The sequence below is a fragment of the Coregonus clupeaformis genome, unplaced genomic scaffold, assembly GCF_020615455.1.
Source record: "Coregonus clupeaformis isolate EN_2021a unplaced genomic scaffold, ASM2061545v1 scaf1696, whole genome shotgun sequence".
NCBI classification, from domain to species: domain Eukaryota; kingdom Metazoa; phylum Chordata; class Actinopteri; order Salmoniformes; family Salmonidae; genus Coregonus; species Coregonus clupeaformis.
The window spans coordinates 96,014-107,134 of NW_025535150.1; the positions used below are offsets into that span (position 1 = coordinate 96,014).

An 11,121-nucleotide genomic window follows, 5' to 3' on the forward strand; every position below is an offset into this window, starting at 1 on the left:
CGTACAGCACTGAGCAAAACGGATCACATCCTTTCTGATCGGTGTCGCCAGAAAGCATTTTCAACTTGAACTTTGATTTATCCCAACATTTAAATAGTTTCTATGTCTATTGTTGCGCGTCATTTTTACTTGACTGACTTGACGAAACAGACTATTTTCTTTAGTGACAGCTTTACATAATTCCGATGCACGTCTTTCTAACGCAGTTTCGACATGCGGATAATAATCACGATAATGTGATGTCAATCGCCTTTACCAATAATACCCTACCTCATAGCCCTGTAGCCTATAACATCACATCACATTGGATCATATTGATTAGGCTAAGCAATATGAATCAACACCAATGTACAGTAAAATTAGCATTCTTGAAAGTTGAAATCAGTATTGTATTAACTTTACATTTCTGTAGATGTCTTACCCCTAAATCATCTGTCTCTCTATGATAGCCTAACTTCTCCAGAACACTTTTCTACATTAAATTGTAAAAGAAAGCTACAAACCTCCGATGTTTTTGTCTTCTACCTGTAAGGTCCATTTCTTCCTCTACTTCCTTATAGTACCTATGTTGGGACATGAGGTGGAGGGAGGGGAGAGGTAGAGGGAGGGAGGGAGGAGAGAGGGAGAGGTGGGGGGAGAGAGGGAGAGAGGGAGGGAGGAGAGAGGGAGAGGTGGGGGGAGAGAGGGAGAGGTGCGGGGGAGAGAGGGAGAGATGGAGTGAGGGAGGAGAAGTGGAGAGAAGGGAGGGTGGAGAGAGGGAGGAGAGGTGGAGAGAGAGGGAGGAGTGGAGGGAGAGGTGGAGTGGAGGGAGGGAGGGAGGAGAGAGGGAGAGGTGGGGGAGAGAGGGAGAGATGGAGTGAGGGAGGAGAGGTGGAGAGAAGGAAGGGTGGAGAGAGGGAGGAGAGGTGGAGATTGAGCATATTGCAATATCAAAAGTAGTGCACTATATAGGGAAAAGGGTGTCATTTGAGAGTACGTACTCTATACACTGTGTAGTAACATAGGACCTTAGAGCTTATTGAGTAGGATCTGTCTCTCTCTCTAACACACACACACAGAGACACACACAAACACACACACACACACACACACACACACACACAGACACACAGACACACACACACACACACACACACGCACACACACACAGACACACACACACACACACACACACACACAGACACACACAGACACAGACACACACACACACACACACACTCACACACACACACACAGACACACACACAGACACACACACACACACAGACACACACACACACATACACACACACACCTACCTTAACAGAGGTTACTACACTACATTGCCAACTTGCGGTAACTCTCTGTGGTTCTAAATCAATTGTTGTTTTGTGGTCCGAAAATGTCGGAAACATTAACTTGCTTGACCATGCTGTAGGTCATGTAACTGTCTGTTACATAGAATATGCTTTGTGGACTTAACCAGACAGAAGTTGCTCTCTGGTTTTGTGATAAAACAAAGGTGTGGTTGAATTTATTCTCCCACTGTGTCTTCTTATTGTCTCGACCTTTAGGCCTAAAGCCTATATCAGGGTCACAAGGCATATGAATTAACAGGTTATAGAGCAAAACAAATATTACAACACATAGATTGTATTGTATTTTTCTGTCTTCCCCAGTGATTTTACGCACGCACCTCTACTGGTGTGACCTCATAATAGGCGTGGATGCAATTTGGACACCCAAGCTTTAGGCTTCTGTAGGACTGAACCTGCCGAGTTGATGTATGAGCTTCGGAATGTTTTAATTATAGGCTGTGCCCAGGCTTTTCTCCGTTTATTTTACCATTTGTATCATGTTAAATATCAGCCACTATCGAGAACCACCGTCAGTAAAACCCACATACATTTATAACTGTCACTTTAGTGTTCGTTTTCTTCAATTTGTAGCTTACATTTAGCATAATTCCATTCTGTTTCCCTTTCTTTCCTCTGTCACGTCAGTGTAAGTTGTTCCGGAGGGTCGTTAGCATTAGGCTAACGTTGTGCAAGAATTTAGGACATGTAGCCTGTTTGAATCATTATGGAACTCAGACCACACGTAGCAGGTTAAACCTGTAGCCTGGTTCACGGTTCACGACGACCGAACCGGTTTCATACAGTTCCATGATTAGTGAGAATTAGGGTAAATGTATAGGACCCCCCTATTCAACCCCTATTGTACACTTTTTTTCCATCTTCCAATATTTCATGGATTGAACTTGAATATGACAACTTTCAGGATGAAATTCTTTCATTGATCCCTATATTCTGAACCCGTCCTCTCGATGTATTCTAGTCTGTCGACAAAAATCAAATTAAAAGGTACACCGTATTTAAAAGCATGGCTTAAGATACATGTAGTGAAAACGCTATTGAATGAAAACTCCACCAGAAAATCTGTTGGCCAGCAAGTGTTTTCAGCAGTTGAATTACATTAATTCAGCGCACGCAAGGGAACCACGCCTGCAAAACCCGTTATGCAACTTAATAAGGTAAAGTCTGAATAGAAACTATGAGCAGTGCGTAGGAAAGGCGTGATTTCATAAGTTTGAATAGTGCCCTTAGTGAATACACATATGCACTGCTTGACTTCACATGAGGTGCCAACAGGCTTGTATTCAGGTGTGCCGACAACGATGCGGAACATTACGCAACAGTGCGCTGGCCAAGTTATATGAAGCGTAGAGCACTGAGCAAAACGGACCACAGCCTTTCTGATCGGTGTCGCCAGAAAGCATTTTCAACTTGAACTTTGATTTATCCCAACATTTAAATAGTTTCTATGCTATTGTTGCGCGTCATTTTTACTTGACTGACTTGTCGAAACAGACTATTTTATTTAGTGACAGCTTTACATAATTCCGATGCACGTCTCCTAACGCAGTTTCGACATACGGATAATAATCACGATAATGTGATGTCAATCGCCTTTACCATTAATACCCTACCTCATAGCCCTGTAGCCTATAACATCACATCACATTGGATCATATTGATTAGGCTAAGCAATATGAATCAACACCAATGTACAGTAAAATTAGCATTTTTGAAAGTTGAAATCAGTATTGTATTAACTTTACATTTCTGTAGATTTCTTACCCCTAAATCATCTGTCTCTCTATGATAGCCTAACTTCTCCAGAACACTTTTCTACATTAAATTGTAAAAGAAAGCTACAGACCTCTGATGTTTTTGTCTTCTACCTGTAAGGTCAATTTCTTCCTCTACTTCCTGATACTACCTATGTTGGGACATGAGGTGGAGGGAGGGGAGAGGTAGAGGGAGGGAGGGAGGGAGGAGAGAGGGAGAGGTGGGGGAGAGAGGGAGAGGTGGAGTGAGGGAGGAGAGGTGGAGAGAAGGAGGGGTGGAGAGAGGGAGGAGAGGTGGAGATTGAGCATAATGCAATATCAAAAATAGTGCACTATATAGGGAAAAGGGTGTCATTTGAGAGTACGTACTCTATACACTGTGTAGTAACATAGGACCTTAGAGCTTATTGACATAGGATCTGTCTCTCTCTCTAACACACACACACACACACACACACACACACACACACACACACACACACACACACACACACACACACACACACACACACACACACACACACACACACACACACACACACACACACACACACACACACACACAGACACACACACACACACACCTTAACAGAGGTGACTACACTGCATTTACAACTTGCTGTAACTCTCTGTGGTTCTAAATCAATAGTTGTTTAGTTGTCGGAAACATTAACTTGCTTGACCATGATGTAGGTCATGTAACTGTCTGTTACATAGAATATGCTTTGTGGACTTAACCGGACAGAAGTTGCTCTCTGGTTTTGTGATGAAACAAAGGTGTGGTTGAATTTATTCTCCCACTGTGTCTTCTTATTTTCTCGACCTTTAGGCCTAAAGCCTATATCAGGGTCACAAGGCATATGAATTAACAGGTTATAGAGCAAAACAAATATTACAACACATAGATTGTATTGTATTTTTCTGTCTTCCCCAGTGATTTTACGCACGCACCTCTACTGGTGTGACCTCATAATTGGCGTGGATGCAATTTGGACACCCAAGCTTTAGGCTTCTGTAGGACTGAACCTGCCGAGTTGATGTATGAGCTTCGGAATGTTTTAATTATAGGCTATGCCCGGGCTTTTCTCCGTTTATTTTACCATTTGTATCATGTTAAATATCAGCCACTATCGAGAGCCACCGTCAGTAAAACCCACATACATTTATAACTGTCACTTTAGTGTTCGTTTTCTTCAATTTGTAGCTTCCATTTAGCATCATTCCATTCTGTTTCCCTTTCTTTCCTCTGTCACGTCAGTTGTTCCTGAGGGTCGTTAGCATTAGGCTAACGTTGTGCAAGAATTTAGGACATGTAGCCTGTTTGAATCATTATGGAACTCAGACCACACGTAGCAGGTTAAACCTGTAGCCTGGTTCACGGTTCACGACGACTGAACCGGTTTCATACAGTTCCATGATTAGTGAGAATTAGGGTAAATGTATAGGACCCCGCTATTCAACCCCTATTGTACACTTTTTTTTCCACCTTCCAATATTTCATGGATTGAACTTGAATATGACAACTTTCAGGATGAATCAAACCACTGTATTTTTTATTCATCAATATATTTAGTGTGTAAAGGTTCTCCAAACCAGTTTTTTTATGATTCATACATACTTTCCTAACCCTAAAATGTGCCTAAATAATCTACAAAATCGGAGTATTTTTAAATCTACCAGTTGGTGCTGAAACGAAGATGAAGATGCATAGATGACATTCTTTCATTGATCCCTATATTCTGAACCCGTCCTCTCGATGTATTCTAGTCTGGCGACAAAAATCAAATTAAAAGGTACACCGTATTTAAAAGCATGGCTGAAGATAAATGTACTGAAAACGCTATTGAATGAAACTCCACCAGAAAATCTGTTGGCCAGCAAGTGTTTTCAGCAGTTGAATTACATTTAGTCAGCGCACGCAAGGGAACCACGCCTGCAAAACCCGTTTTGCAACTTAATAAGGTAAAGTCTGAATAGAAACTATGAGCAGTGCGTAGGAAAGGCGTAATTTCATAAATTGGAATAGTGCCCTTAGTGAATACACCCATGCACTGCTTGACTTCACATGAGGTGCCAACAGTTTATCTCGTCCGTTGCACCCGGGCTTGTATTCAGGTGTGCCGACAACGATGCGGAACATTACGCAACAGTGCGCTGGCCAAGTTATATGAAGCGTACAGCACTGAGCAAAACGGACAACAGCCTTTCTGATCGGTGTCGCCAGAAAGCATTTTCAACTTGAACTTTGATTTATCCCAACATTTAAATAGTTTCTATGTCTATTGTTGCGCGTCATTTTTACTTGACTGACTTGACGAAACAGACTATTTTCTTTAGTGACAGCTTTACATAACTCCGATGCACGTCTTCTAAAGCAGTTTCGACATGTGGATAATAATCACGATAATGTGATGTCAATCGCCTTTACCAATAATACCCTACCCCATAGCCATGTAGCCTATCACATCACATCACATTGGATCATATTGATTAGGCTAAGCAATATGAGTCAACACCAATGTACAGTAAAATTATCATTCTTGAAAGTTGAAATCAGTATTGTATTAACTTTACATTTCTGTAGATGTCTTACCCCTAAATCATCTGTCTCTCTATGATAGCCTAACTTCTCCAGAACACTTTTCTACATTAACTTGTAAAAGAAAGCTACAAACCTCCGATGTTTTTGTCTTCTACCCATAACGTCCATTTCTTCCTCTACTTCCTGATACTACCTATGTTGGGACATGAGGTGGAGGGAGGGGAGAGGTAGAGGGAGGGAGGGAGGAGAGAGGGAGAGGTGGGGGGAGATAGGGAGAGGTGGAGGGAGAGAGGGTGGAGGGAGAGAGGGAGAGAGGGACGAGAGGTGGAGATTGATCATTGTGAAATATCAAAAGTAGTGCACTATATAGGGAAAAGGGTGTCATTTCAGAGTACGTACTCTATACACTGTGTAGTAACATAGGACCTTAGAGCTTATTGACATAGGATCTGCCTCTCTCTCTCTAACACACACACACAGAGACACACACACAGACACACACACACACACACACACACACACACACACACACAGACAGACAGACAGACAGACAGACAGACAGACAGACAGACAGACAGACACACAGACACAGACACACACACACAGACACACACACACACACACACACACACACACACACACACACACACACAGAGACACACACACAGAGACACAGACACACACACACAGACACACACACACACATACACCTTAACAGAGGTGACTACACTGCATTTACAACTTGCGGTAACTCTCTGTGGTTCTAAATCAATAGTTGTTTAGTGATCGGAAACATTAACTTGCTTGACCATGATGTAGGTCATGTAACTGTCTGTTACATAGAATATGCTTTGTGGACTTAACCGGACAGAAGTTGCTCTCTGGTTTTGTGATAAAAACAAAGGTGTGGTTGAATTTATTCTCCCACTGTGTCTTCTTATTGTCTCGACCTTTAGGCCTAAAGCCTATATCAGGGTCACAAGGCATATGAATTAACAGGTTATAGAGCAAAACAAATATTACAACACATAGATTGTATTGTATTTTTCTGTCTTCCCCAGTGATTTTACGCACGCACCTCTACTGGTGTGACCTCATAATTGGCGTGGATGCAATTTGGACACCCAAGCTTTAGGCTTCTGTAGGACTGAACCTGCCGAGTTGATGTATGAGCTTCGGAATGTTTTAATTATAGGCTATGCCCAGGCTTTTCTCCGTTTATTTTACCATTTGTATCATGTTAAATATCAGCCACTATCGAGAACCACCGTCAGTAAAACCCACATACATTTATAACTGTCACTTTAGTGTTCGTTTTCTTCAATTTGTAGCTTACATTTAGCATCATTCCATTCTGTTTCCCTTTCTTTCCTCTGTCACGTCAGTTGTTCCTGAGGGTCGTTAGCATTAGGCTAACGTTGTGCAAGAATTTAGGACATGTAGCCTGTTTGAATCATTATGGAACTCAGACCACACGTAGCAGGTTAAACATGTAGCCTGGTTCACGGTTCACGACGACTGAACCGGTTTCATACAGTTCCATGATTAGTGAGAATTAGGGTAAATGTATAGGACCCCCCCTATTCAACCCCTATTGTACACTTTTTTTCCATCTTCCAATATTTCTGAATAGAAACTATGAGCAGTGCGTAGGAAAGGCGTAATTTCATAAGTTGGAATAGTGCCCTTAGTGAATACACCCATGCACTGCTTGACTTCACATGAGGTGCCAACAGTTTATCTCGTCCGTTGCACCCGGGCTTGTATTCAGGTGTGCCGACAACGATGCGGAACATTACGCAACAGTGCGCTGGCCAAGTTATATGAAGCGTACAGCACTGAGCAAAACGGACCACAGCCTTTCTGATCTGTGTCGCCAGAAAGCATTTTCAACTTGAACTTTGATTTATCCCAACATTTAAATAGTTTCTATGTCTATTGTTGCACGTCATTTTTACTTGACTGACTTGTCGAAACAGACTATTTTCTTCAGTGACAGCTTTACATAATTCCGATGCACGTCTTTCTAACGCAGTTTCGACATGCGGATAATAATCACGATAATGTGATGTCAATCGCCTTTACCAATAATACCCTACCTCATAGCCCTGTAGCCTATAACATCACATCACATTGGATCATATTGATTAGGCTAAGCAATATGAATCAACACCAATGTACAGTAAAATTATCATTTTTGAAAGTTGAAATCAGTATTGTATTAACTTTACATTTCTGTAGATGTCTTACCCCTAAATCATCTGTCTCTCTATGATAGCCTAACTTCTCCAGAACACTTTTCTACATTAAATTGTAAAAGAAAGCTACAAACCTCCGATGTTTTTGTCTTCTACCTGTAAGGTCCATTTCTTCCTCTACTTCCTTATACTACCTATGTTGGGACATGAGGTGGAGGGAGGGGAGAGGTAGAGGGAGGGAGGGAGGAGAGAGGGAGAGGTGGGGGGAGAGAGGGAGAGGTGGGGGAGAGAGGGAGGGGGGATGGGGGGGTGGAGGGAGAGAGGGAGGAGAGGTGGAGATTGATCATTGTGCAATATCAAAAGTAATGCACTATATAGGGAAAAGGGTGTCATTTGAGAGTACGTACTCTATACACTGTGTAGTAACATAGGACCTTAGAGCTTATTGACATAGGATCTGTCTCTCTCTCTCTAACACACACACACAGAGACACACACACACACACACACACACACACACACACACACACACACACACACACACACACAGAGACACACACACACACCTTAACAGAGGTGACTACACTGCATTTACAACTTGCGGTAACTCTCTGTGGTTCTAAATCAATAGTTGTTTAGTTATCGGTAACATTAACTTGCTTGACCATGATGTAGGTCATGTAACTGTCTGTTACATAGAATATGCTTTGTGGACTTAACTGGACAGAAGTTGCTCTCTGGTTTTGTGATAAAACCAAAGGTGTGGTTGAATTTATTCTCCCACTGTGTCTTCTTATTGTCTCGACCTTTAGGCCTAAAGACTATATCAGGGTCACAAGGCATATGAATTAACAGGTTATAGAGCAAAACAAATATTACAACACATAGATTGTATTGTATTTTTCTGTCTTCCCCAGTGATTTTACGCACGCACCTCTACTGGTGTGACCTCATAATAGGCGTGGATGCAATTTGGACACCCAAGCTTTAGGCTTCTGTAGGACTGAACCTGCCGAGTTGATGCATGAGCTTCGGCATGTTTTAATTATAGGCTGTACCCGGGCTTTTCTCCGTTTATTTTACAATTTGTATCATGTTAAAAATCAGCCACTATCGAGAGCCACCGTCAGTAAAACCCACATACATTTATAACTGTCACTTTAGTGTTCGTTTTCTTCCATTTGTAGCTTACATTTAGCATCATTCCATTCTGTTTCCCTCTCTTTCCTCTGTCACGTCAGTTATTCCTGAGGGTCGTTAGCATTAGGCTAACGTTGTGCAAGAATTTAGGACATGTAGCCTGTTTGAATCATTATGGAACTCAGACCACACGTAGCAGGTTAAACCTGTAGCCTGGTTCACGGTTCACGACGACTGAACCGGTTTCATACAGTTCCATGATTAGTGAGAATTAGGGTAAATGTATAGGACCCCCCTATTCAACCCCTATTGTACACTTTTTTTCCATCTTCCAATATTTCATGGATTGAACTTGAATATGACAACTTTCAGGATGAATCAAACCACTGTATTTTTTATTAATCAATATATTTAGTGTGTAAAGGTTCTCCAAACCAGTTTTTTTTAATGATTCATACATACTTTCCTAACCCTAAAATGTGCCTAAATAATCTACAAAATCGGAGTATTTTTAACCAAGCAAGTGGGAGTGTTTTCAGCGGTTGAATTACATTTATTCAGCGCACGCAAGGGAACCACACCTGCAAAACCCGTTATGCAACTTAATAAGGTCAAGTCTGAATAGAAACTATGAGCAGTGCGTAGAAAAGGCGTAATTTCATAAATTGGAATAGTGCCCTTAGTGAATACACCCATGCACTGCTTGACTTGGTGCCAACAGTTTATCTCGCCCGTTGCACCCGGGCTTGTATTCAGGTGTGCCGACAACGATGCGGAACATTACGCAACAGTGCGCTGGCCAAGTTATATGAAGCGTACAGCACTGAGCAAAACGGACCACCGCCTTTCTGATCGGTGTAGCCAGAAAGCATTTTTGATCCCAACATTTAATTAGTTTCTATGCTATTGTTGCGCGTCATTTTTACTTGACTGACTTGTCGAAACAGACTATTTTCTTTAGTGACAGCTTTACATAATTCAGATGCACCTCTTTCTAACGCAGTTTCGACATGCGGATAATAATCACGATAATGTGATGTCAATCGCCTTTACCAATAATACCCTACCTCATAGCCCTGTAGCCTATCACATCACATCACATTGGATCATATTGATTAGGCTAAGCAATATGAATCAACACCAATGTACAGTAAAATTATCATTTTTGAAAGTTGAAATCAGTATTGTATTAACTTTACATTTCTGTAGATGTCTTACCCCTAAATCATCTGTCTCTCTATGATAGCCTAACTTCTCCAGAACACTTTTCTACATTATATTGTAAAAGAAAGCTACAAACCTCCGATGTTTTTGTCTTCTACCTGTAAGGTCAATTTCTTCCTCTACTTCCTTATACTACCTATGTTGGGACATGAGGTGGAGGGAGGGGAGAGGTCCATTTCTTCCTCTACTTCCTTATACATGGACTTCCTGTGTTGGGACATTTACAACGCCTCGCCTTAAGAGGTGACGTCACTACATTTACAACACCTCACCTTAACAGACTGACTACACTACATTTACAACACCTCACCTTAACAGAGGTGACTATAATAATAATAATAATAATAATAATAATAATAATAATAATAATAAGCCATTTAGCAGACGCTTTTATCCAAAGCGACTTACAGTCATGCGTGCATACATTTTTTCGAACATTACCACTGTCTTAGTCTGAACCTTTATGCAGTCTCTGGGGCATTGGAAGCACTGTGGCCGGTGCCAGAGATTCGGAGTTTTGGTCAAAGTAAAGTCACAATGCATAAAATACCAACAATGGTTGCTACGACAATCCCGTGTTTAAAAACAACTGAAAAAACATCCCACTTTGAAGAGAAAGTTACGATTGAATGAATGTACAGCATTTGCCGACAGAATTTGTGATTGTTCTCCCTGCTTAAATAAAGGTCAAACAAATAACAAAAAAAAATATCAGTCTTTATCTGTATAGAGATATTGCATGCATCCCATATGGCAGGGGTGTCAAAGTCAAATGGACGGAGGGCCAAATAAAAAATTTAGCTACAAGCCGAGGGCCGGACTGTTCGAATGTTCATTGAAAAATTTTTAAATGACGCATATAGTCTAGTGAACCTAATTGAACCTACTGAAAACCTAACAAATATATT

The 11,121-nt window shown here is 41.4% G+C and overlaps 1 long non-coding RNA gene across 1 annotated transcript; it reads right to left on the reverse strand.

Moving 5' to 3' along the window:
• Positions 1-3,207: 3,207 nt before the first annotated feature.
• LOC121562608 lies at positions 3,208-10,351 on the reverse strand. The gene is made up of 4 exons (XR_006659755.1): positions 10,290-10,351; positions 7,984-8,043; positions 5,785-5,844; positions 3,208-3,261 (listed from the first exon to the last, which is right to left on the reverse strand). It is a non-coding gene; the product is annotated as an uncharacterized LOC121562608 (long non-coding RNA).
• Between the last annotated feature and the right edge of the window lie 770 nt (positions 10,352-11,121).